The sequence below is a fragment of the Pongo pygmaeus genome, chromosome 14, assembly GCF_028885625.2.
Source record: "Pongo pygmaeus isolate AG05252 chromosome 14, NHGRI_mPonPyg2-v2.0_pri, whole genome shotgun sequence".
Lineage (NCBI taxonomy): Eukaryota > Metazoa > Chordata > Mammalia > Primates > Hominidae > Pongo > Pongo pygmaeus.
The window spans coordinates 42,741,562-42,768,938 of NC_072387.2; the positions used below are offsets into that span (position 1 = coordinate 42,741,562).

A 27,377-nucleotide genomic window follows, 5' to 3' on the forward strand; every position below is an offset into this window, starting at 1 on the left:
AGTTTATTAGAGAACAGAAACAAAACCAGAACAAAGCCAAACCCAATCAAATGCTGTTTACAGTAAAGATACTATAAATGTATGGGCATACAGCTAAAATAAAAGGTTAGAAAATGACACACTATACAAACAATCATCAAAAGCACTCTGTAATGGCTTTATGAGACAAAATAAATTTTCGGGGTAGAATGATGCTAGAAATGACAAAAGGAAAATGTCAATAGGAAGGCATAACTATTCTAAATTCATATAAACTTATTAATAAGACCTAAAATATACAAAGCAAAAATTGACAGAACTTTAAAAAGCAACAAAAAACCCTCAATCATAGTTGGAGATTTTATTATTTTTCAGTAATTGATAGAATAAGGGAAAAAGATATTAGCAAAGATAAAGAAAATTTGAACAATAGTATTAAAAATTGGGCCTAGTTGATTTTGATAAAACATTATAAACAATAATTATAGAATGCACATTTTTAAAATCCACATGAAACATTTACATTAATGGATTCTATTCTGGGATACAAGAATAGTCTTAATACATTTTCAAGAATTGCAATTCTTGGAAAATTTTTGTTTGAGTGCATCCTCTGACCAAAATGTACTTAAATTAGAAACCATTAATATAAAGATAACTAGAAAATTTCAGAATACAAATTTATAGCTACAAAAAATATATTAGAAAAGAAAATCGATGGTCATTCTCAAGATTTTATCTCAAAATTCTGTAAAAAAAAATCAGATGAAACCCAAAGAAAGTGTAATAGGAACTTAGAAAAATAAGTGTAGAAAATGATAAAATGGAAACCTAACACAAAATTATTAATAAAAATGGGCAAGATCAGAAGTTTGTACTTTCAAAGTAGATCTATTTCTAGCAAGATTAATTTAGAAAAAATAGAAAGCAAAAAATAACATTATTAGAAATATAAAATAAAACATTAATGATAATTTTACAGATCTTAAAAAAGAATATTATGAAAAATTTTACATCAATAAATTTAATAGCTCAAATTGAATAGACTAACTGAAAAGTAAGGAGAAACAGAAATAATGAATAGTCCAATTTTTGTTAAAAGACTAGAATCCTTAATTTAAAAAATAAAGTAGTAATAGCAATAATATACAATTATTATTTAGAGAACAGAGGAATATAACACTTTCCACAGGTCAATATTCCTCATAAACACAAAAATCCTAAACAAAGTATGAGTAAATATTGCTGAATCCTGTTATATATGAAATACGTTATATATAACATGATTAAATGAGCTTTTTTTCCCCCAGGAATACAAGATTGATTGATATTTAAAAACCAATCAGTGAAAATCACTATATTAACAAAAGAGAAGGAAAATACGATTTCTTTCAATAGACACAGAATTTTTAAATAAAATGTAATATTCATTCAAGGTTCTTAAAAATCAGTAAAGTAAGAATAGAAATTCCTCAATCTGGTAAAGTTTGTCAAGAAAATATTTAATTTAACATCATCTGTATGGTGAAGTATTGAACACTTTTTTTCTTGTGGTTAGAACCAAGGAAAATGTGCCTTCTATCACATCTTCTATTCAGCATTGTTCCTGAAATCTTAGGTGGTGCAATAAGGCAGGAAAAGAAAATGAAATAAAAGTATGAAGATTGGGACATATAAAGTAAAACTATCTTCTTTGGTGAATGGCATGATTGTGTATATTAAAAATCTAAAACAATATAGGAGCCATTAGAATAAATAAGTGTATTTTCTTAATACAATGAAAATAAATTGTATTTCTGTTTACTATCAATAAATAATCAAAAATAAAATTTAGGAAATCATTCACAATAGTGTTTAAAAGATGAAATATTTGGAGATAATGAAGTGGCATCATTGTCTGGGGTAAATACCTGAGATTCATCATCTCATGCTAAGGAAATCAAGGACACAGACACACAGGAAGTGAGTTTAAGAGCAGTGGTTTAATAGGCAAGAGAAAAGAGAAAAGCTCACTCCCTCCTAAAGAGAGAGAGGGGCTCCTGAGGGGTGTCTTCTGGTTCCATGGTAAAATGCACAAGGTTTTATAGACCAGTTGAGGAGGCGGTGTCTGATTTACATAGGGCATGAGAGATTGGGTGGACCAAGTGTGCTGTTTGCATAGCACATGAAGAAGCTGGCCATCCCACCCTAATCTTTTATTATGCAGATGAGGTGTCTACCTGGCCAGTGCCATGTTGCTTGTTCCTTTACTGAACACAGGGTTGACAAAGAGAAAGGAAGATGGAGCTTCCATGTTGAACATGCCTGGCTTCCAGGTATCCCTTTTCTATTGGCACAGCTGCTGGCATTTACCTATGCAAGCTAAAAGCTTGCTTATCTGTGCTCACAGCTTGATTTTTCAGGCTGCTTTTTGTTTGAAAAGAAATGATTTGGGGGGCTGCTTTTTATTAAAAGAAATCTTACTGAAGACTCTCTTACCATCACTATCTGTCTAAATAATTTATATCTAGCTCCTGTATCAATAATTCCAGTGAAAAAATGCAAAAAAAATCCACAAAACCATACTGAAAGAAATTAAAAGAAATATAAATTAACATAGATACATATCATGAATTGGAAGACAATATTGTTAAAATGTCAGTTCCATTCAAAGAACCTAGACTGGCCAAGGCAATATTGAAGAAGTCAAAGATAAAGAACTTAAAATGACCAGATATTAAAACTTACTATAACCCTAATGTAATTGGTATTGGATGAAGACAGGCAAATAGAGCAATAAAAGAGAATAAAGAGTCCAAAACCAGACCCATACATATAAAGTCATCTCTTTTTTTTTTTTTTAACCAAGTTAGAGCTGTAAAAAGAAAAAAGGATTTCTTATCAATAAATAACACTGAGTCAATTAGATAATTAATATAGAAAATAAATAAACTCTGATCCCTACCTCACACTATTCATAAAAGATGGTTTGAGTTGGATCATAGACTCAAATATAAAACGTCAAGCACTGAAGCTTCTAGAGTTAAATAACTACCTGTATTAATAATTGCAGTTTTAAAATATCTCAGCAGATTCTTCAACACTCCTCACTTAAAAAGGTGAAGTCTGATTCCCCTCCCTTTGAATGTGGGCCAGACTTACTATCTTGTTTCTAATGAAAAGAATGTGCTGGAAGTGATGCTCTGTGACTTTTACAGCAAGCTTTTTAAAAATCAAAATAACTTCTGCCTGGTTCCTAGGGGACAAGTGACTTTGCATACTTGAGCCACCACATAAGAATCCTGGCTATAAGGAGGCCATCCTGCTGGAGAGACCATGTGGAGAGACCACACAGAAATGGGGGAGATGTCTAAAGAGACTCATTCGCAGTTCCAGCCCCAGCTGTCTAATTCCTCTCATTTGTATTGCTCTCTTATAGCTGCTGTCACAAATTACCAAAAAATTTGTGGTTTAAAACAATACACACTTATGCTCATATAGTTCTGGGAGAGAAGTCTGAAATTAGATTTACTGGGCCTCAGTCAATGTGTCAGCAGGGCCCTGCTCCCTCTGGAGGCTCCCTTGCCTTTTCCAGCTTCTTTTTTTTTTTTTTTTTTTGGAGACAGTCTCACTCTGTCACCCAAGCTGGAGTGCAGTGGCTTGATCTTGGCTCACTGCAGCCTCTGCTTCCTGGGTTCAAGTGATTCTTGTGCTTCAGCCTCCCAAATAACTGGGATTACAGGTGTGTGCCATCTCACCCAGATAATTTTTGTATTTTTAGTAGAGACGGGGTTTTGCCATGTTGCCCAGGCTGGTCTCGCACTCCTGGCCTCAAATGATTTGCCTGCCTTGGCCTCCCAAAGTACTGGCATTACAGGCATGAGCCACCATGCCTAGACACATTTTCCAGCTTCTAAAACTGCAATCCCTGGCGTGTGGTGCCTTACTCCACCTTAAAAGCCAGCAGCATGGCATCCTGCTTCAGGGGCCACATTACCTCGTTCTTCAACGTCAAATCTCCTTCTGCCTCCCTTTTATAGTTGTGATTGCATTTAGGACCCAATTAGATAATCCAGGATAATCCCTCATTTTAAGAGTTTTGATTTAATCATACCTGCAAAGTCTCTTTTGTTTTGTAAGTTAAATTCACAGATTCCAGGGACGAGGATCTGGGTATCTTTGGCGGCCATTATTCATTCTTGGTAGGAGATGTAAGTGAAAATGCCCTTGAGATGACCCTAGCCCCAGCCGCCACTTGGCTGCAACCTCCTCATGGGAGACAGAAGCTAGAACTGCTGAGCTGAGCCACCAAATTCCTGTCCCACATACCACCAGAGATAATAAATATTTGCTATATTTTATACCCCCAAAGTTTTGGTAAAAACTCCCTGGCGAGTTTTTCTAGGCAATATGAAGAAAATTGAGATAGAACAAATGAGCTTGACACAAACTGAAATTATTTCTTCTAAAACACTGTTTTGTTCTAAAGAGTATATTCTTTCTATTCTTTTGGTGCAAACATGCTCTGTTAGGAAATTATATTTAAAGCACACTATGGCTCATGCTTTCTTAATAGTCTGACTTGGAAAAAGGCAAAATTAATAATCTCTGTCCATTTCACATTTTAAAAAGTATTGCTTTGAAATTGGGAAGTCAGGGAACTACTGTTTATAGGATAAAGTCTAGCTTCATCAGCCTGCACGCAAACCCCCCTATAATCCTCCTGTACCTCTTTCTGTGGCTGCTTCTCCTGCTACAACTCTCTGCACTTATGTCTCAATATTTCTACGCCACTGATTTCCTCACACACAACATTCTGTTTTGCTGGAGGATGCCTCTGTGTATTCCATTTGTTTGCCTGAAATTCCCTTCCCCTTTGTTTTTTCATCAGACTACTTCCCCCCTTCTGAAAACCTCAATTTTAAGGAAACTTATTCCCTTCTCCACTTTGTGAATATCTGTATCTTAGCATTTAATGTTTTTATCGAAGCGATCTGTTTATACATATGTCTCAGCTACTAAACAGTAAGTAATTAAAAACACAATTTTTAAATCCTTATTTTTTTTGAAATTTGCAGAAGATATGGAATAAAATAGGTGCTCCAGAAATGTTTGCCAATTTATAGATAAGTTCTGAAATGCAAATAGAAATGTAGGTCTGCTAAGTTTCCCCATCTGGTTTAAATTTCGGTCCAACAGTGTAATCCCCACTTCTTGTGTGGTGATGTTTTAACTGTTTCTATTTTTAGGTAGCTTTGTCTCTCTGACAAGTCTTTCTTTGATGAGTCCAATCTTCTTCCCTTAACTTCTACCACAAGGCCCCGTTCTGCCCTCTGGAGTTATGAGATAAAGTCTGTCTCTTTTATGTAATAGTGTTTCAGATAGTTAATGCTAGTGAGAGGGTTTCCATTTAGTCCCCTCCTCTGCAGACTAAATGAACTCTACTTGTCAATTTTTCACTGACAGCCTTTTTCAGTCTACCATACCCAGTCACCATCTGTGTTGGTCAGTGTTGTTTTAGGCTGCCAGTATCAGAAAGCATAACAACGATGACTTAAACAAGATGGTTGCTTATTTTTCTATGTAAAAAAATCCAGAGGTAGGCTGTCCTGGTAGTGCCATCAAAGACCCAGGCTCCTCTCCTTATTCTTACTATGGGGCTTTTCTCCTCTCATTGCTGTCACATGGCTTCTACATGGCCAATCTGCCTTGAGAAAAGCATTTCTATCCCATCCCAGAAGAGAAAGAACAAAAAGAATGTATGTTCCTGTGAAATATGCTCTCTTGAAAGGGCTTTCTCAGAAGGATCACAGTTTCACGAACATTTGATTGAACATAATTGTGTCACGGAGTTGCAAGGGATATTGGGAAACATCATATTTTAGCTGGGCACATTATCTTCTTGAAAATACTGTACGTGAGAAGAGGAGAATAAGTATTGATATTGATAGGCAACTAGTAGTGTGTCTCAATGAGCAGAACTTTGCTGTGACTATCTTAAAAGAAAGGCTTCTAGATTAGACAACCTGAGGCCAGGAGTTCGTGACTAGCCTGGCCAATATGGTGAAACTCTGTCTCTACTAAAAATACAAAAATTAGCCGGGCATGGTGGTGGGTGTCTGTAATCTCAGCTACTTGGGAGGCTGAGACAGGAGACTTGCTTGGACCCAGAAGGTGGAGGCTGCAATGAGCCAAGACCGTGCCATTGCACTCCAGCCTGGGCAATAGAGTGAGACTCTGTCTCAAAAAAAAAAAAAAAGGTTTCTAGATTAGACAATATATTATATTCTTGATGAGCCCAACAAAGTGTGAACACAACCTGTCTCTCTCTCTCTCTGTTTATGTAAATGTATTAGGGTAATTGAGGATTGGGTGTATTTTTTAAGGTGCCTCATTACTACTATAGGTTTATTTCATTCTTAACAATGAACAAAAACAATTTATTTCCCTCCTTCTGCTATTCAGCTAAGTCTATACTAAAACTATACAGTTGTATTCTGAAATTGAATGAAGAATGTTTCATTTACTCCAATAAAGTTCATCATATGTATCCTGGTCCATCATTTCAATAATTTGGTTTTTTTTTTGAAACTTAATTTCATCATCCAACACATTCACTAGTCATCTAAAATGTGCATATCTGCAATTTTGATGAGTCTTTTATGACTCAATAAGGGAGGCATACATATAAGCCTATAATTGGGTGTAAGTGAGACAAGTATGTTAGGGAAGCTATGTACAGGGATAAGAGGAACTTTGGGGAACATGCATCTGGCTCACCTTGTAGATTCTAGAAGGTTCAAGAACTGCAGAGAAGGTGATATTGATGTTTATCAGTAAAGAGGAGATGAACTTCTCCGGAGAGACCATACTGAAAAAAGAAGAAATAGAATAAGAAAGGCCCAGAGGTGTGATCGACTGAGAATTACAAATGCTGTGACCTGGCAAGTCAAACATCCGGAGCAAGCAGCAGGAGGGGAAGCAAGAAGTGGTGAAAGTTTATCTGGGAAGTTTGAACTTTACTTCTGAGTGATAGTCTTTAGAGACAGGCACTAACAACAGAGATATATTTTGGAAAGATTTTTCCCATAACTGTCTTTAAAATTTACAACTACATTTTTATTCTCAACTACGGTTGAGTAGAAAATAGATGAGAGGAGATGATTCAAGCCCTTCCTTCTTCTGTACCATGTGATCCTATTTCCCTTCAGATGTAATGACCATATGTCTCATATTTTTCCAAGAATCTTTGAATTTCAAATAATCTATCTTGGGCTGCCCAAAGTATTCTCAGACTTGTCAGTCTATGTGTCCTGATTTTTTTTTTCCAGAAAAGTAGTCACTGGGCCTCAAGTCACACAAGTATTGCAGTATCACATGAGTGGTTCTTTCTTCATGTTTTTTCAGGTCTCTCTAGGGAGTGAGCAGATCTGCAGTGTGAATTAGACAGCCAAAGAACACCATGCTTGCCATTCTTTGTATTTAATGACAACGAGAAATTCCGGTAATGAAAGGGGTAAGCAACAGCACAGCCTGTAAGCTTGTATTTTTAGCCTGTGTACAAGAGGCTCACAACCTTAATTTTCACAGCAACATAAATATTATGACTATAATTAACCATGAATATTTGATGAAGTTTGAGAGCATTATCTACACTTGCTTAATATCGCTGGATGTCATTCTAAATTCTGGATGTTTTTTAAGTATGGAAATAGTCTCTGTGTGCTGCCAAATTTCTAAACAAATGCCTGGTGGAAAATTACACCTTAGCCAGAATAATAACCCAAGTAAATAGGTAATAATGGGTTTGTATTTTGCACATTAGCTTGACATACAGCGTTAAAATGTCCCAGGACATTAAATACTGAGTTTTTATAAAGAGAATTGAAATAGGCATAATAGCCATGATTTATCCAAGAGACTGATGCATTACAGAAGAGTATTTTTTATATGTGAAAAAGAAATTTGTGCCCTGTTAGAATGCCAGGTATTCTCAAGCTGAAAATGCATTAATTTGTAGTAAGCAACTGAATACGTACAGAATCTGGGGATGCAAACCTTGGTGGTCCACTATGTGTCTAGGGCAACTTATAGCCAATCAGAAAGCAAGATGTGTGCTTACTGCAAAATTTTTCCTGATTTTGCTTTTTTGAAAATAAGAAAAAAGTCTTCTTCAAAATATGCATTTTCTTTATTTGCACATTTTGTGAGTTGCACTAAAAAGAGAATGGTCTCTAACAAAATGTGTTTTAAATGTTAAGGCCAAGTACAGCCATGTGCACTACCACAGGCTTTCTTAGTCCTCAGAGGCAATTTTCTTCTTTGTGTCCATTGATAAACTCCTAAGCCTGTTGGGTAAGATTTGATGCTTCCCATGATCCAGGCTCTGAGGATGTCTTAGATTGGCAGACACTGGTAGATATGGTGACTTAAAGATGGCTGCAGATTCTTTTCTAGTTTTCCCACTGAGCGGAAGAGCCCAATATTCCTCTATCTGAATCTGGTCTAACCTTTGAAATGCTTGATTAATAAAGTATGGAGGAAGTGAGGCTTATGCTAGTTTCAATGCTAGCACTTAAGAGGATCAAAAGCTTCCACCTTGCTTTCTGGAACCACTGATTAAGCTGAAGCAATCTTTCTCCAAGGAATCCCAGGCCGCATGGAGAGGCCACATGTAGGTGCTCTTGTGAACAGGTGAAATTGCTCCAAGGGTCAGCATCAACTTCCAGCCATGTAAGTGAGTCCAGCGACCTTGGACATCCAGCCCAGTCAAGCCTTCAGCTGACTCTGCCCCAGCCACCGTCAGACAGACATGGCATAAAGAACACCAAGCAAGAACTGCTCTGCTGAGCCCAGGTTTTCCACAGAACCATGGGGATAATCACAAATTATCATTTGCACCATTAACTTGTGCAGCAAATTGTACTGTAGCTATAGATAACTAAAGCAGTAGGGGCAATGAAAATGTATCATAAATTTGAGAGATTTTTGCCTCCTCGTTTCCTGTTTCCCTCCCATCTTCCCTTAGTCACAAGTGAATGGGAACATCTAGCACAAGTGTGGTCAGAGAACAAGCCTCAGATAAACACACCTGAAAGACATAGTAGAGAATTTAGAGACCGCTGACACCCATTGGTGCCTACAGCTTGTAGCACATAGTATTGTGAGATCCTGGGCTCTGGAGTCAGAGCTATCTTAGTTAAAACCTAGCACAAATCCCTACCAGCCATGTGTTCCTAGGCAATTTACATCACCTTTCTGTGTTCAGGTTTCCTCACCTAAACCATAACGGACAAAGTGTATGTAAATCTCTTTAGAATAACAGTGCTGACACATAAGAAGAGCTCAATAAACCTTAGTTATTATCATGGTAGTTGTTTTTGCTGTGATAGTGACAATGATACCTCAACACTCATAATTTGTATTTCCTATGCCAATTTCTGGCCTTCTTTATGTCAGACTCTGGCTTCTTTGAATCAAATAACAAACACTTCATGTTATCTTGTGGCCTTTGATTCAATTTGATTATATCAGCGTTCGTATAAGGCTTTTTAAATATGTCATTTTGTACACAATATTTCAAATATATTTTATGTTTGTCGTTTTTATTTTTTAAGGGATTAAATACCAGAAAAATAAAATGCTTATAATGATAATACAGTAGAAATTTCAACTAAACTCTGCTTAATTACTTAATGAGATTAATCATCACTCTCTATGCTGACTGGAATTGTAATGACTGATGTAATATGACTGATGTTTAGGGCTGAGGCTGGCCTGTGCTATATCTAAAATTCTGCATATCAAGAATCAGTGGTGTTTGTTCACAAACCTATTTATGTCAATGTTCCTTATCATTATAATTACATAATTTAATCAAATATTATGCAATTTGTAATCTGTGAGTGTTAAAAATAGTATTATTTGTATAACAAATAAATGGAATATTTTGAAAAGAATATAGACAAGTCACTAAAATAATATCAAATTAGGTGAAAGCGACACAACTGTAAAAAACTGGAAAGATAATCTAGAAGTATTTGGCATGCAGTTTCCTTCACAAGTATTTTTAAGTTCCGGCTGCTCTTTAAAGAAACAGAAACTGGAAATGGTTGGTGGCGGTGCAATATAGATATGATTTAGGAACAAAGTGAATTCATTCAACGAAAAGCCTTGGCTCTATACCAAAAGATTGGCAAGTTAATGTAGGTTTTCATTTCAAGCTATTTTTCACCACTTTAATCAACTGTGTTTATTAACAGACCAGTCCCTAATCCTAGTCGTGTCTGATAAATGGACTTACCAGTTGTATGCGGGTAAATGCTCAACAAGCAATTCTCTGAGGATGGGAAGGACACCTTGATTTGTAGTATTTACCAGCTCCCATGGTGTAAATATTCTCACTGTGGTTGATTTCAAGTTGTCATTGTGATGTCAATCAGGTCACATAATTCCTAAATATTTAACAGTGACTGTCTCAGGTTGGTACTATTCCAGAAGAGGAGTCATCAGGGGATACTGAGAGTAGCCCATGTTTAGAGTCAGTGTTCATTTGAGTTCAACTACCTGACCAGTTGTTCTTTAGTGAAGGGAACTCACAAAACCTAAAAGACGCACATGAAACATATGATTGTGGAAACATATTATCAAATGTCATAAAAATGATAAGTTAAAACCAAGCTATATAAAATTTCTATGATCCAGACACAGAGTAAATTTCCATTGAAATGTTGATCAAGATTCTGCTTGATACAAAATATAAGACCAGTATTCAACCTTTTTAGCAACATTTTTCAGCATAAGAAAATGTATTCATTATTCTGGCAAAATGAGGGCTGGTATGTTTCCTAAATCTCACCTCTTATTAACTTTGGGAAGTTAATTTATATTGTGGATGTTAACATTCGATTTATTAGTTATATTTTAAATAATCATGTAATATTGTATGACACTTGGGGATTTTCTTATATTTTTAGAGTTACAGGTATGGAAACATCACTCATGAGAATATCTACTTTTTATATTCAACATTCATATATACATATTTTCAGGAATGAATTATGTACAAAAGTAAGAAATGGATTGTAACATTGTGAAAGGTCTCTTGTCTTTGAAGGATTAATTACTATACCCTTGGGTTCTGATTTAATAGAGTACAATGTTCTGATTTAATAGAGTACAATGATCAAGGAAAAGCAAAGAAGTTCCATAGAAAGAAAACTACTCCTATGAGTTTCTGCAAAGTCACACAGTACATTGTTAAGGGATACTGCTGACTCACCAGCCCCCTGCTTTCATTTATTCTTCTGTAAGCATATGCATTATCCAAGCTTGCAGGAGAAATGTCACTAAAGAATATTCTAACTATGTCACTCTATAAGAGTTTTAATATGAAAAGTCCTCAAGGCTAAATAAAGATGCTGGAGGTGGCACTATTTATCATGACATACTTCTGAAGCGTAGTGATATTGGGCTGCCTTACTGAACTCTAATGAACAACGTTCCCAGGGCAGGAGAGCTCAGGGATGACTGGAATCCATGGCTTAGCAATCACACTCTTCTTTTGCTAAACAGAAAGTGAGATTGTGCTCTTCTTCCATAGATAAGAAAACCCTCTCTCTACAACAGTCCTTACTCCCCTCTCCAGGCTCAAACCAAAGTGAAACAAGACCAGGAATAAATGCTAACACTGAAATACCTTTTAACATTCAAAGACCTTTTTGCCACTAACATACAAAGACTCTGTGTGGAGTGGAGGTGTTTCATCCATAGAATCATAGAGTTGATTGTTTTTTAGATGGTGAAGTGGAAATCTAGAGAGTTGGAGTGACTTGCTCCTTCAGGAGTGCCATGTTCAGTGGCAAGGTGTCTTGATACTTAGTGTAGTACTTGCTTCTACTTTTTTATTCCAGTGGAAGAGATGCCCACTTAGGTGAACTACCTGGGACTTATTTTCTTCTCTCTTTTATGTTTTCATGGAATAAGGGTTCTGCTACCCCAAGATACAATTAACACTCAGAGAGGCTTCAACTTATACAAGTTCACTCAGATTGTCAGTAGCAGAGTTGAGATTTCAACCTAGGTTTACTTGATTTCAAAGTCTATGGACTTTCAACTACACCTATTATCTCTAAGAATAACAGTTGTCCTGGTGACCTACCTGCAAGCATCTCAGGGTGGGATGGCAGTCATGGTGATGTACAGGCACTGCCCACTTTTCTCCAGCATGTGTACAGGCCTTACCTTTCTTTCCAGGTCTCCCTGAGTTATGCCTCACTTCACTAAAGCAAAAACTACACTTCTTTCTCCACCTGGGTAAGTTTTCAATGGCCCTGCACAGAAGTTTAAGGTTTGAAATTCCATCTTTATTCTCTGCCACATGTTTTAGTCTGTTCTCAGGCTGCTAATAAAGATATACCTGAGACTGGGTAATTTATAAAGGAAAGAGGTTTAATTGATTCCCATTTTCACATGGCTGGGGAGGCCTCACAATCATTGTGGATGGCGAAGCTGGAGCAAAGTCATGTCTTACTGGCAGCAGGCAAGAGGGCGTGTGCAGGGGTCCTCCCACGTATAAAGCCATCAGATCCCATGAGACTTATTCACTATCACGAAAACAGTATGTGGGAAACCACCCCCATGATTCACTTATCTCCCACCAGGTCCCTCCCATGACACGTGGGAATTATGGGAGCTACAACTCAAGATGAGATTTGGTTGGGGACACAGCCAAACCATATCACCACAGCTTGGGAAGGAGGCAAGCATATGGCTGGGCCATGGTCTGAGAACAAAGATTCTTGCCTTCACCCCAGATCTACTGAGGATTTCCTGCATATCGTGCCATGGATATTGCCTTTGGTTATAATCTAGAGAATTTTTCTCATCACTTTACATATGTAAAATTACAGCCCAAGTTAGGAAATCAGTATGTGAGTCTAGAGAAATGTATTTTTGAAATACGTAAAATATTTCCCAAATATTTGGAAATCATTCCAGTGTTTTTTTTACCAGTTTATTTCTCTGAAATTCTTCAGAAATAAATAGGAAGAATGTATTAAGCATGCTTCAGAAAAATAAATAAGGAAAATCAAAAGGTTTAGTGACTTCTAATACAACATGGCCAAGAGGGTGCAGGGGGCACAAGCTAGGCCCTTCCATTAATTGTATCCTGTGTAGCATTCACTGAAACACCCAAAGGCTCTCTATTATAACAGTAAAAAGGATGCATTCGGTTAGAGTTAACTATGTTCTAACTAAACAGGATTTCTAGCTTGGAAACTAAGCAAGAATTCTTGATCAGTTTGGAGTTTTAATCAGGCCTTCCAGTATTAGGAGTAGATTCTGATGGAGGTAGCAGGAAGTTGTCCTACATCAATGGCTGAAGAATGCTTCTTGATGTGTGTGTGTGTGTGTGTGTGTGTGTGTGTGTGTGTGTGTCTAACAGGAGAGAGAGGAAAAGGGAGGTGAACGGTTACAACGGGCTTGGCATCTCCCCAGATCCTGCCTCCTGTCCTGTTCCCTGTCCTTGGCCCATGTCCATTTTGTGCTGGAAGCACAGGCGCAGGACAATGGCTCCCCTAATCAAGATGGGGAGGGAATCAGAGCCCTCAACATGATTTGTGGAAAGGGGATAGGTACAGAGAGAGTAATGGATGGAATGTTTTTCTAGGTTTCCCTACAAATTTTAAGAAACAATGGATACTGATTAATAATAAAACACACAAAAAAACTAATAATAAAACACAAATTACTGGCTTCATTTTTCTTTTTTTCAGCTTCTATTAGCAAAATTGTTTGCATTGAGGTGCACATGAGAAATACCCAAACTGTTTGCCTACCGTGAGTCCTCTTGGGACTCGCTGGCCTCCTGAATGTATTTCTTATGTTTCCCAGGAGGCCAACGATTTGCACAACACATCCTTCCCCAGACTCCAAAGCCAAACATTGACATATTCCAGCAATCAGCTCACATTGCCTCCATCCAGGAAGCTTTCTTTGTGCACTGAAGTTGAAGAATCGCTGAGTGCCCTCAGATAAACTTAACACTATTCATCTTTCTCAGTTTAAGATGTGTACTGTGGAACGGAAGTGTTTTGTTAATGCTTAGCATGACATGAAAGCTGTTTCTGCATTTTCCCATAGTACATTTCTACTGTCTTTAGCTCAGCATCTTTATGCGATGGGGAGAGATCCCACACAATGCACAGATGGAGTGGGAATGGAGGCAAATTTCTATGGGGCTCAAAACTCATTCTGCCCTATGCTGTTCTCTCTCCTTCCAAATTCTGTTGAGCGCACCACCACTGGTTGGCACAGAGTGACAAAGGTGGAGAGGCTTTAATCAGTTGAGTCTTCCATTTCTAGCCATTTCAATAACTTCTTTAGGTAAAAAGGCCAGTGTCAATTCGAGTTATTTATATGAATAAAAATCCTGTTTCTCTTCTCTGTAAATTAATTGTTCCAGGAATTCTGTGTGATCCCGAAAATGTAAGCATTTAGAATTAGCCTGTTTTATGTAATACAGAAATGATTTTAAAAGGCTGACAAATTAAGATATAGTTTTATTAGCTGTCGGTCAGTCTTTCTTTCCTAGAATGTTCCGGTGAGAAATGATATTCTTTATGTCTCTGCACAACTTAAATTACAGGCCTGCTTATTTTTTATTTTCAACATAAATAAAATTTATTATTATCAGAGCAGTAGTGAATCCCAGCTTTAGTACTTATCAGACTTGTATAGAGAGAAAGAATTTTGTTCTTATGCTTTCTGGGAGCTTTTTGAAACCTTTTATTCCAGCTTTGATTTTTTTTGTTCCTTTTTTATTTCCTTCTATGATTTTTCTTTCATAAGTTGTGTGATAATGTAACAAAATTACCATTAAACTCCAAATTCCTATATTCATATCCATATATTCTCCATATATGCCCCATATTCATTGCTCTACTTTGATAGTTTCTTTCAGATAAATTATATGTTGATGAGTTTTCAAGGGATTGACTTTTAAGTTTCAAAGGGGATCCCACTCCTGTCAAACTAACAAGTTAAAATAACATTGTTATGGGCCTCTGATACCCAAAAGACTTTTCTAGGCATGAGAAAAAACTAATTAAAATAACTTTTACCAGATGTTTTCAGCTTTGTCACCATTACCTGAGTTCATAGCCATGCGGCCAAGTATAGTGACTAGTAGTCTCTTAGTCTGTTTTCTGCGGCTATAATAGAATACCACAGACTGGGTAATTTATAAAGATCAGAAGTGTATTTGGCATATGGCTCTGGAGACTGTGAAGTCCAAGAGCATAATGCCAACACCTGGCCAGGGTCATCCCACTGTGGAAGGCATCACAAGGCAAGCAAGCTTGAGACATAGGCAGAAAATGGCATCAAACTCATCCTTTTATCAAGGGTCCACTCCTACGGTAACTAGCCCAGTATGGCAATGATGTCTTTAATTACTCCATGAGAATGGAGCTCTTATGACCTAATCATTTCTTAAAGGCCTTATCTCCTAATACTGTTATAATGGCAAGTAAATTTCCAACACATGAGCTTTTGGGGAACACATTTAAACCATGGGAAGTCCCATGGACTAAGAGTGGACCAAGAGGTATTTTTGTGGGAAGAGGTAGTTGTTCTTCTCACAGACTACAAAGTCTACTTTGAGAGATAAGTGAGGAATCCCAGATGATCTTAATTTATAGTATCTAAAAAACAATTATCTGAAGCTTAGAAGCAAAAGAAATCACCATATGTTCTTTCTGGGCTTGATTTTCTATTGTTGGATTATTTTACACCTCGTAGAAACAAGAGTCAACTGATAGATTTTTGTCCAGTAGAAATATAACTAATTTCTGTTCAAATATTCCCAAAAGTATGTTTATTGCTCTCTGAGACTTTAATCAGTTTTGTATCAAACATAGCAGTAAAGTTACCTTAGAAATTCTAGCTTTTACAATGCTTTTGGACTGGATTTTACATTGTATTGGTTCTCTCTTTATTTTTAAATTTAATTTAATTTTTTGAAACAGGGTCTTGCTCTGACACCAGGCTGGAGTGCAGTAGCGCAATCACCAATCACAGCTTACTGCAGACTGGACCACCTGGGCTCAAGCAATCCTCTCACTTCAGCCTCCAGAGTAGCTGGGACTACAGGCACACACTACCATGCCTGGCTAATTTTTAAATATTTTGTAAATGGGGGTCTCTTTATGTTGCCCAGGCCCATCTCAAACTCCTGGGGGCAAGTGATCCTCCCATTTAGGCCTCTCAAAGTGCTGGGATTACAAATGTAAGGAACCACGCCTGGCCCTTGGTCCTCTCTTTAATGTGTTAAAGAATATATTTGACACATGTTTACTTTATATCTGTATGAAAGTCATGATGTTACCTTTTTGAAACTTATGCTTTAATAATTATGTCACTTCATTATGGATTCAACATTTATTTATTTGTTTTGGCATTTCCCAAACCTACTCATATTTCTTTGTTTGGTCTGTTTTCTAAATTCATGTTTTACTTCTGTAAACTTTGTATATTTTATTTATTTCTGCATTATCTCCTTAAAGTTTAAAGGAATGCTTCAAAATTCTGTTTTTCCGGTATTATGCTATTGAATTCAGATCATGTACCACACCATACTCAACCTTTAATGTCAGAAAAGTTTTAATTTTTTTTTTTTTACATTTGACCCCCTTAGGAACCACCTCTTTCTCTTGACTGCTTTTCACTAGATCTTCTCTAGGTTTCTTATTTCTTTCTGGAAGGTAGGTGAAGAGAATCTTTTTTTTCTGGGCATGGCCAAGAACAAAATTACCACAGAGGAAAAAAAAAGGAAGAATCATTATGCTGTCTAGGTACTTTAACACACTTAACTTTATCAAATCTTCACAGTACCCTGATGGGCTCTGTGAAGTATTACCATTCACAGATGAAATAATTGAGATCACGAAGGGCTAAGTGACTTGCTTGGTCCCGTATATCTGGTGAGTGGTAGAACCTAAATCCAATCCTAGTTCCTTCCCAAGACTATGTGCTTTCTGTTACTCAATATCACTTGAACTCATTCTACATTCACATTGTGATTAACCTGCTATAGACACTACAGGATGATGAGCCCCTGTGTAGACTGAACACGGTGCTGAACATTGATACCCTGTGCCAAAGTTGCATATGGTGCAGGATCGTACTTTCAAGCTTAACAGTCTTTGGGACACAGCAAGCTTTGCCTTTCTTTTTTTCTTGTTTTCATTTTGACACTCTTTGATGAGTACCTAGCTTTTACTCTTACATTCATGGGCTGGAGTATTGTAGCAGAAGGAAGGACCTGTGCAGTGGCAGGTAATTGGACATTGGTAGATGTGGACATTGAAACCAGGTTGTCCCAACAAATGGGCTGGTTTGGACGTGAGAAAGGTATTGAAAAAAAGAGGGAAGTGAGCCAGGCTTGTTAAATATAGCAAGATTTATGAAACAGCAACCCAAAATAACACCATTTGTAGCCATTATTCACATATGCCCTTAATTTGTCAATCTCATTGGATTTTTATGACATTCTAATTTCCCTTTTGTTTCTCTTTTATATGAAGCAATCTTTACTTGCTGAAAGAGCCTCTGCAGACTTAAATAGTGATCAATTAGTTGGGTCCACCTTCAGCACCACCTATAGTAAAAGAGATCACCCTACTCTTCCTCAGTTCCATCCAAATAGAATTATAAAATTGTAGAATTTAAAAAATGAGGTAATTAAATTAAAGGATGCAAAGAATGAAAAATATTTTATATGGTTTAGTAGCTGTGTTTTTAAGGAATTCAAATGAAATTTTAAAATCAAATGTCTTTTAACATTCACGTATTTTGTCTCTCAACTCAATTTTTTTTTGTTGGCTTAAAAAAAGATTTCTGTGCTAAGGACAGTGAAGTATAGATAATGTGCAAATTTCCTTTCAGGAAATGTGAATGGATGAAGATATGTTTCTAATTTTCAGAACAAATGAGCTTCATTTTCAAGAATTTTAGTTGTTACTAACCCTGCAACTTTGCTTAGAGAAGATATTCAGGGCAAAACATTTCTATGAGATTCATGAGGAAAATGATGAATCATTTCAATTCCAACGTGGAAATTATTTTTCTCTAGCTTTACTCGTACTGCATAGAGAACTTTACACCTGCTGCACAATATATTTTATCTTGTGTTTAAGAGAATAGAAAAGATGCTGCTATTTATTTCCCCAAATACTACTTTGCATCTGCATTCCCCTCCCTAACAGAATTTCAGCCCAGCCTGAAATGAAGGTCACGTCAAGTACCAAAGCTATTTCAATTCCAGAGATGGATAATCACATCGGCTATTCCAGTTATAAAAAAGTGTTGCATGAAGTCATGCACTCACATCTTGTACTAGAGAGAGAGCCTACTAGTTGCCATCAGGTATTTAGGAGATATTTTATTGCTATCTTAAGAGGATTAATATCTTAAGATTTTGCTATCTCAAAATCTTCAGCTCATTAGTAAAAATATGATGATGTTAAGTGATTTAGCACTAATGAAAAACAAGACTTCCTGTAAAAGACATGGGAAATTATTTGATCCTGATCCTTGAAACTGGGTAAAATCGAAAGTTTTTAACTTGAACAATGAGTACATGGTGCAATTAGCCATTAATCTTTTGTTTTCATGTAGATTCATTCACCCAGTTTACCAGAACAATCAAATCCTAAGCAGGCTTAATTTAATTAATGCCCAAAGACATTTAGTAAATACCTATCTCATCCAACAGGTGCTCTCGTGACATAAAGAACATAATTCAGCACCCTTCTTGGGGCCCACCACGACCTAGGTGTCTGGTGCCTGCTAAATTTTGTCTTTGTCTTTCTCACTTGATCTGTTCCAGCTACATCATTTCTGTCCTTAAAAACCCCAATATTTTTTCCCACCTCAAGATATTCATATTGCCTTTTCTTTGTCTGAAACACTCTTTTTGAGGCTGACATTTTCTTATCATTTAAGATTCGTCTTGAAACTCAACTCTAGAGCTCATGGCCAATGGAACTGGATCCTCCCAAACTCACCCACAGTCATCCTTTATTTTTTTCCTCTGTTTTATTTTCTTCTTATGAGTTGCCACTATTTAAAATAGTCTAGTTTACTTACTTATATATTGCTTATTTCCAAGGTGGAACAAAAATTGCAGAGAAAGGAGGAATCTCATGTGTCTGGTTTACATCAGCATCTAGGACTATGTCTCACACTATGCACTCAAAAAGACATAGGAAAACATAATTGGGAGCTTATAAATTTAGAATAAGAGAGATAAAATATATATTTATTCTATAAAGTAGAAGTAGAAAGTCCTTCAAGAGACTGGAAATGCTAGCAGCAATTCCCATGAGGGAAGACTAGTTTCCAACTGCAGAATCAGATGGCTTTATCAAAAAAGGTATTATTATTTCAACTGTGCGATGAAATGGGTACATTTTTACATAAAGATAGAAAGGAAAGGTGGTCTAAGTCTTTTCAGAGACACCAAGGTTACAGGAAAGCCCTGAGGAAAGGCTGAGAAGAGACAATAACTGAGGTTTGCTTAAGTGGGTAGATGACTTCAGGTGGAATCAGAAATGTTTCATATTCTGGCTCCAACATGCTATATCTGAATTACTGTCATGGGATGAATTATGTCTCCCTCCCCCAATTCATATGTTGAAGTCCTAACCCCCAGGACCTCAGTAAATGACTGTATTTGGAGACAGGCCCTTTAAAAGGGTGTTTAAGTTAAAAAGGGGCTGTTAGGGTGGGTCCCAATCTGATCTGACTGGTGTCATCACAAGAAGAGGAGATCAGGACACACAGAGAGAGGCACCAGAATGCACAGGAACAGAGAGAAAACCATGTAAGGACTCAAGGGAAAAGGCACCTATCTACAAGCCAAGGAAATGGGCCTCAGAGAAACCCACCCCACCAACACCTTGATCTTAGACTTTCAGCCTCCAGAACTGTGAGAAAATAGCTCTTCGTTGTTGTTTAAGCCACCCAATGCAGTAACACAGTTACCTTGAAAATTTTAACCTATATTTGTTTTCTCATCTGCAAAGTATTGATAACATCACAAGTTAGTAAAAGAATCAAATGAGGCAAGAGTCATTAAAGTTCTAAAACTGAAATAAATGTAAGACTAGAAGGCATCTTAAAAATAGTCACAGTGGTTGATTTTAATTTCTCTTGCCTCTTTCTCCTGGCTTCAATAGCAGTAAGAACTCTGGGATTGGTCCTGTTTAATGCCTGGGTAACACAGCTCACCATCCCAAGCCTTTTCCTGGAAGGAGATCTCATGTCTGTGTTAGAGAAAGGGCTGGAGGGAGTAGTCAGGGTAGAAGTCAGAAGTAGAAACAAACTCACTTGTCTATGCTACTCTTTGTTTCTGCTCACATGTCTTCCATATGTGTCACCCTCAACGGTGAATAACACTGCAATGATGATACAGTATTGCATTTCTGTCTGTCCTTCTCTCTAGACTAGAGCTTCTTAAGGATCAACTCTCTATATCCCCAGCATCCATGCTTGGATCAAGGTTGGCACTCACATGAGTCACTGAAATATTTGCTTTGTACTCTCTATTTATTGTAAGAGGAAGCATGCTCTAGTTAAAAGCTTAGAGTCAAACAATCCTGAGTTTGAGCCCAGAATACACACTTTTTCACCTCTACGACCTTGAGTACTTGCAGATCCTATTGGAGATCTAGTTTTCACCCTTGGTAATTCAAGATGGCGATAACCACCTCATCATTAGCTTTAAAGATTAAAGTAGATAATATATGTAAAGCATCTGGTACAGCCCTAGTATCTAGTCAATGTTGAATATTGCATTTTATTATTGTTGCTTTCAGTATTATTCCTGTTTACTCATTTTATACCAATGTGATCTGCTTACATGTCAGATCTTTGAGAAAAAGGTCTATATAATTTTATTTTATCTCTACTATACCATGTGTAATCAGCACTTTTCATTGATTAGTTGATTTTTTAATCTAGCAAGATTGTAATGAGATTAATGAGAGCTCATTTCTCCCTGTAAATAAATCTATAGGTAATCAGGAGCTCAGTGTCCGTTTGGTAAAAAAGCTTTCCTTGATCAAAGTCACTGATCAGAATTATAATGACAACCCATGCTTCTGTTTCTCTTTTGTTTCTTTGATTACTTATATGTAAATTGAGTGAACTAAGCCAGACAACCAGATCACAGTGAATTTTATTTAATTACGTGCAACTTGTTCACTTATACATTTTCCTCTGTTGAGACAATCCAGAAGCTGCTCAGGATACTTATTTGCTTATTCCTCTAATTAAGCAAAGCTATCTATAGCCTAGAATGCTAATCTAAAACTGCATTTTGTTTCTGCAGCAATGACCTCTGTCCAACCCCACAGCACATTCCGGCATTTGCATTGTGCCGTGGACACCGCTGCATTGTGCATGCTCCAGGCTGTGTTTGTGGACAGTCACGTCGCCGCGGAAGTCCAGCTCATTTGGCATCCTTGCCAGGCACTTGTGGGGCTGCCTGAAGAGAAAAATATCTGAAAGCAGGCAGTGACGAAGCTAAAGAAGAGACTCAGGAGTGGAGGGGCGGAAGGGGGCTGTGGGGGTGGATGTACGGTACCAGGCATATCTGAGTCCCTGGAAGGACAGGCTCCTGCGTCATAATTCTGCTTCTGATGGGAAGCCTTTGCAGTGACAAACCTGGGCCTTCTGGCTCTCCATATGTCTTAGACCACACTTCGAAACAGGTTATTGCAGTAATGGCCCCCGATTTGTCCACATCTCCCCGTATCCACACCCTTAGGTAATCCTTTCCACACTGACTCGGAGCTGGGATGGTAGCAAATACGATTCAAGCAGAGATTTGAAAAGGGCTTGTGGGTTGGGGCTTACTTACTTGTTTCTCTTGGAACTCCGTGACTCTCATGTGAATAAGCCTGGAATAAACTCCTCTAAAATGAGAGACCACATAGAGAGGCCCTTATCATCCCAGCCATCCCATCTGAAGCCTTCATAAACCAGCCAGCTCTAGACAACTCATCAGTCTCAGCAATAAACCCAGTTAGGAACAGCCAGGCCAGGCCCAGAGCAGAAGAATTGCCCAGTTGAGTTCAGCTCCAAGGTACTGAGCTACACACTTGTGTGCTGAATAAATGACATGGTGCGTTACAAGGCAAGAGATAACTGATAAATGCCTTAATACTCGGCTTGTCTATCCATTTCAGAAATAATTCCAATTCAATCTTTCATGAATGTTTTCACAGTTTATTTGCAAAATTCTGCTCTAAAAATTATAAAGGGGTGAAAATATAAGGCAACTTAGTATACTATCACCATTTGAGAAGGGTATTTTCTAAAGCAGTCTCTCCTAGTAACTTTCAGAGGTATTTGTGAGGTGAAATGAGAGTGGGGAAGAGACTTCTAAAATCACATTGCTAAAAGAAAGTGGCATCGCTTAGCAGCAACATTTCAAAACCAGAGAATCTTCAAATATTCTAGCTTATCCACATATTTGTGTATCACAAATATGATATGATGGACATTTTCACTGTTGCAGGAAAATCAGCCCTGACTCTCTTATCTCGTACTTAAATATAATTCTTAATGGACCTACATTTCAAACTTCTGGATCCCTTCTCAAGTTCCAAGTGCCTTAAGTTTGAGTTGACGTGGCGAGTGTGGGAGAAAGTAAGAAACTTTAAATACTTGCAGTTTACACTTTGGAAGTTTCCAAAATTCAACTCATTCATTTTTTTTTTCCAGCAAATATTTTATTGAGTGTCTGGTCACCAGCTTGTGTGCTGCTCTGAAAACCTGCTGTAACTGCACAAAGGTGGCAGAGCACCTTGCTCTAAATCCCCATGGCTTTCCTGGGAAACTGTACACTACTACTGCAGATATCTTCACAATGTGGTCTTCCTCTCTTCCCAGCCACCCCCACCATGCAGCTACCTGAAATAAGGGCACATTACATATTTTCTGATGGTCTTTCCTCTGTAGAGAAATGTAGATCCTGGATAAAGACCCTTGGCAAGGACCTTTTTCCTCTGCCTGATATTTGTATTCAAGCAAAATAATGATAGTAAGAGTAAGCATTTAGAAAGTGTTGACTATGTAGCCTAGCACTGCTCCAACACTTTACATTTATTAATAGACGACTGAGGCTAGCTTTGATCAATAAAATCACGTGAGTAGGCACATTTTCCACTCAGTGGTACAAGAAGGAGACCCTATGGCATCGCATGACTGTCCATGGAGTTACCAGAGAGGTGATAACTGATGCTGTGAACTCCTGGTTTCCAGGAAACTGCTCTAAGCTTGTCTCTAAGGTATCTAAACAAATATTTTATTATCTTCTGGGAATTCTGATCCTGCAACCTAAATCAAAGATCCCAAAACCTAAATCAAATTTTTGTGGCCTTCAAAGCTTAATATGAGAATTACTGGTGATGTTTTTCTTCCCCCATAATATGACATTAGGAGCTTAGTAATGCATATCTATAAGTGAGTTGACATTTACACTTGTTATTTGTTGGGAGGGGTGAATATGCTTCATAATTTATATGTATCAAATATCTTCATTTGTGTAGATCAAAGAGTTACTAATAAAAATGCTAAGAGAAGCTGGACATGGTGACTCATGCTTGTAATCCCAGCACTTTGGAGGGCCGAGGTAGGAGGATTGCTTGAGCCTGAGAGTTCAATTCCAAACTGGGCAAGACAGTAAGACCCCATCTCTACAAAAAATTAAAAAATTAGCCAGATGTGGTGGCACGTGTCTATAGTCCCAGCTACTTGGGAGGCTGAGGTGGGAGGATCACCTGAGCCAAAGAAGTCCAGGCTACAATGAGCTAGTGAGCTGTGATGACACAATTGCACTTCAGCCTGGGTGACAGACCAAGAACCTGACTCAAAAAATTAAAAAAAAAAAAATACCAAGAGAGCCATATAGGTCTAGGAGACATGACTTCAAACTTTCCTCACTTTCTCATTTGAGGGCAAAGCCACAAGGGCATCAAAAATTTTCCTCCCTGTGATGGTTAATTTTCTGTGTCAACTTGATTGGGCTAAAGGATGCCCAGATATTTGGTCAAACATTATTCTGAATGTATTTGTGAGGGTATTTTGAATGAGATTAATATTTGAGTCAATAGACTGAGTCATGCTGATTGGCCTCCTTAATGTAGATGGGTGGGGCTTATTCAATTAGTTTAAGGCTTGAAAATAACAAAAGGTTGAGTAAGAGAAAACTCCCACCTGACTTTGTGAGCTAGGACATTATTTTTTTCCTACTTTTGGATTGGACTGAGATATTGGCTCTTCTTCAGTTGCAAGGCTGCTGGCTTTGAGACTGGAACTACACTATCAGCTCTCCTGGGTCTCCAGCTTGCTAACTACACATCTTGGGACTTCTCAGCCTCTATAGTCATGTGAGCCAATTCTTTAAAATACATTTCTCCTTACATATACACACACATGTAAAATTGGCTGTTATTTCTGTTTCTCTAAAGAACTCTGAATAGTGAATTCCCCTTTCTCCTGTTCCTGAGAGGAATCAGATGTCTGAACTTTCCTCACTTCTTCCCTATATCTGCAAGTGTTCTGTTGTTCACATTTCTTTTTGCCTACTGCCTTTGACAACTCATTTTGAACTTCCCCCTGCAGCCCACCTAGCCCTCATGTACATAGGGAAGCTCAGAGCCATACACCCAGGCCTGCTTCTCCTTCATCTCTGATGATTACAGCCTGGCTATAGCCCACAGTCTTGCTGAACCAGGAGGGAAGGTTTAAAGCTACAGCAGTGACTGAAAGGCTACAACAAAATTAGAACCAGACTCCATGGAACAGGGGCAGAGCCCAGACAGTGATTCTGGTACATGTGCAGCAATGTCTCTATGTCTCAGAAAAGGAAACCAAAGAAGCCTCTGAGCCATTTACCAATTCTTCTAGCAAAATCCTTTATTCACAATTATTCGTATATGGCATTGTATCTTAGCCTGTGTCAGATTCTGAATAGGTGAAATTAAGATATATCATATACATTATGATATATAATATATATATCATGATATATATAGTATATATGAACTATATATATAAACTATATATAAACTATAAAGCATTCTGCAAATATATAATGATATGTCATAATATATACTATATATCACATATGATATACATGATATATAATATATACTATATATGTATATATCATATATGATATATCATATATATCATATATGAGATATAATATATCATAAATATCATATATATGATGATATATGATATATCTTAATTTTACATATTCATATATGATATCTATGATATATATTATGATATATATTAGATATGTACTGTATATTAGATATATAGCATATATATCATATATAACATGATATATATATCATATATGACATCATATATATCAGATATATATTATATAATATATATAATGATATCATTATATATATCATTGCCAGAAAAACTGGCAATGAGTATATATGATAATATATAATTTATATCTGACACACATTGTGATATATATTACATCACTATATATTATATATATAATTGATCATTATATATATTATATATTATATAATATATAATATATAATATATAATGATATATTATATATTATATACTATATATTATATAATATATAATATATAATGTATAATATATTATATATTATATAATGTATAATATATTATATAATATATAATATATAATATATAATCTAATATATAATATATAATATATAATCTAATATATTATATATAAATATAATATAATATAATATAATATATTTATATATTATATAATCTAATATATTATATAAATATATAATATAATATAATATATTCATATATAATATATGTTTATATATAAATATATATAATATAATATATATAACATGTTATATATATTATATTCATGATATATCATATATTATATATGATATATCATGAATATAATGTATATAATGATAACATTATATATATGTTATCATTATATATCATATATAATATATGATATATTATATATTATATATGTAAGATATATAATATATACTATATAATATATATAATGATATCATTATATATATTATATTCATGATATATATATCATGAATGTAATATATATAACATGTTATATATTATATTATATATTTATATATAATATATATTTATATATAAATATATATAATATAATATATTATATATTATTATATTATATATTATATATTATATATTATATATAATGATATATATAATATATATAATGATCAATTATGTATATAATATATAGTGATGTAATATATATCATAATATGTGTCAGATATAAATTATATATTATCATATATACTCATTGTCAGATATAAATTATATATTATCATATATACTCATTGCCAGTTTTTCTGGCAAGGTGTTATTTCATCGTTTTTCTGAATGAAATTGTTTATTTTCCCTTAGCTTTTCAACTTGATTTTATTGGATATAAAATTCTAGGTCTACAATTTTTTTCCTTTTTAACCAGTTTTGTCATGGTATAATTAACAAACACAAGTGATATATATTTAATGTGCATTATGATGTTCTGATATTGATACATTATGAAATGCTTGCCTAAATCAAGCTAATTCATATAATTAACATAGCAATTACCCTACATAGTTATCGTGTGTGTGTGTGTGTGTGTGTGTGGTGAGAACATTTAAGATCTACTCTGTTAGTAAATTTCAAGTATACAATCTAGTATTATTCTGATCCTGAATAGGTGGAATTAAGATCAATGAGTATATATATATATATATGTATATAAATGTATCTGCACATTTGTACGTGTGTGTGTGTATGCTCCTTGACACTTTATGATGGGAGTACATGTTGATAAACCTTTCATAAATTGAAAATATCATAAATTGAAATTGCATATAACACAACTAATCTATCAAACATCATAGCTTATCTTAGCCTACCTTAAATGTGCTCAGAACACTTATATTAGCCTACAGTTAGGCAGCATCATCTAACACTGGGCCTATTTTATAATACATGAATATCTCATGTAACTTATTGAATACTGTGCTGAAAGTGATAAACTATGTGCTCGTATGTATACTCAAAATATGGTTTCTACTGTATGTGTATCATTTTTCAACATCCTTAAGTACAAAAATCATAAATCAAACCAAGACACACACACACACATACATACACACATACACACACACTGGTACATACTGCATGATGAAATATATTTGCTAAACACCTTATATTTTTATTATGGGCCTCAAGACTAATCTCATTCCTAGAATAAGAATCACCATGTCAAATATTTTACCTTTTATGAGTTTTCAAGCACCAAAGGGACAGCCTGGCAGT

The 27,377-nt window shown here is 36.0% G+C and overlaps 1 long non-coding RNA gene across 1 annotated transcript in view; it reads left to right on the plus strand.

Moving 5' to 3' along the window:
- The window catches only part of LOC134738049 (uncharacterized), a 98,642-nt gene extending 75,030 nt beyond the window's left edge, over window positions 1–23,612 (plus strand). Inside the window, exons 4-5 of the long non-coding RNA XR_010123539.1 lie at window positions 7,366–7,474; window positions 21,356–23,612. This is a non-coding gene — a long non-coding RNA (uncharacterized LOC134738049). The remainder of the gene's footprint in view (window positions 1–7,365; window positions 7,475–21,355) is intronic.
- Window positions 23,613–27,377: the final 3,765 nt, after the last annotated feature.